At 48.1% G+C, this 1,364-nt stretch overlaps 2 non-coding genes and 2 pseudogenes across 2 annotated transcripts; all 4 read right to left on the bottom strand.

Annotated features, from left to right (window-relative positions):
* Positions 1-110, bottom strand: LOC118345402 (annotated as a pseudogene; the record flags this gene model as incomplete).
* Positions 111-587: 477 nt separating this feature from the next.
* On the bottom strand, positions 588-706 carry LOC118345403. The gene has a single exon (XR_004798939.1). It is a non-coding gene; the product is annotated as a 5S ribosomal RNA (ribosomal RNA).
* Positions 707-896: 190 nt separating this feature from the next.
* On the bottom strand, positions 897-1,015 carry LOC118345404 (annotated as a pseudogene).
* Positions 1,016-1,204: 189 nt separating this feature from the next.
* On the bottom strand, positions 1,205-1,323 carry LOC118345401. Its single transcript, XR_004798938.1, has one exon. It is a non-coding gene; the product is annotated as a 5S ribosomal RNA (ribosomal RNA).
* Positions 1,324-1,364: the final 41 nt, after the last annotated feature.

Below are 1,364 nucleotides of genomic sequence, written 5' to 3'. Positions count from 1 at the left end.
CACGAGGACTTCCCAGGAGGTCACCCATCCTAGTACTACTCTCGCCCAAGCACGCTTAGCTGCGGATTTCTGATGGGATCCGCTGCATTAGTGCTGGTATGATCGCAACCATCAAACCAATTATTTAAAATTCATATAATCCTAGGCGACCTACTAGCGTATTTCCGATCCCAATGCGAACCGGCGATCTGATCGAAACCCTTGGCTACGCGCTGGGCAGGGCGCGATTTTCCTAAAAATCCACTCCCGAGTTGTCCTTCTTGTAAATTCGCCTCGTAAGGCGGAAAAAACAAAAACGAGGGGTGCAACACGACATCCTGTCCTCTATCCTAGTACTATTTCCTCAGTCACAAGCTTGATCAGAAGTTCTATGGATCCGCATTAGTGCTGGTATGATCGCACCTATCAAACTAATTACTTAAAATTCATATAACTAGGGGCTTACTAGCGTATTTCCGATCCCAATGCGAACCGGCGATCTGATCGAAACCCTTGGCTACACGATGGGCAGGGCGCAATTTTCCTAAAAATCCACTCCCGAGTGGTCCTTTTTGTCAATTCCTCTCGCAAGGAAAAAACAAAAACGAGGGGTGCAACACGAGGACTTCCCAGGAGGTCACCCATCCTAGAACTACTCTCGCCCAAGCATGGTAAAATGCGGAGTTCAAATGGGATCCAGTGCATTAGTGCTGGTTTGATCGCACCCGTCAAACTAATTATTTAAAATTCATATAATCCTAGTGCGACGTACTAGCGTCTTTCCGATCCAAATGCGAACCGGCGATCTGATCGAAACCCATAGCTACGCGATGGGCAGGGCGCGATTTTCCTAAGAATCCACTCCCTAGTTGTCCTTATTGTCAATGCCTCTCCCAAGGCGGAAAAAACAAAAACGTGGGGTGCAACAAGAGGACTTCCCAGGAGGTGACCCATCCTAGTACAACTCTCGCCCAAGCTCGCTTAACTGCGGAGTCCTGATGGGTTCTGGTGCAGTTGTGCTGGTATGATCGTACCCATCAAACCAATTATTTAAAATTCATATAATCCTAGGGCGCCCTACTAGCGTATTTCCGATCCCAATGCGAACCGGCGATCTGATCGAAACCCATGGCTACGCGATGGGCAGGGCGCGATTTTCGAAAAATCCACTCCCGAGTGGTCCTTCTTGTCAATTCCTCTTGCAAGGCGGAAAAAACAAAAACGAGGGGTGCAACACGAGGACTTCCGAGGAGGTCACCCATCCTAGTACTACTCTCAACCAAGCACGGTTAACTGCGGAGTTCTAATGGGATCCGGTGCATTAGTGCTGGTATGATCGCACCCATCAAACTAATTACTTAAAATTCAAATAATCCTAGAGCGAC

Source organism: Juglans regia, unplaced genomic scaffold, assembly GCF_001411555.2.
Source record: "Juglans regia cultivar Chandler unplaced genomic scaffold, Walnut 2.0 Scaffold_259, whole genome shotgun sequence".
Classification (NCBI taxonomy): domain Eukaryota; kingdom Viridiplantae; phylum Streptophyta; class Magnoliopsida; order Fagales; family Juglandaceae; genus Juglans; species Juglans regia.
The sequence above is the reverse complement of the archived record's forward strand: the minus strand, read 5'-3'. Positions and strand labels throughout refer to the sequence as shown.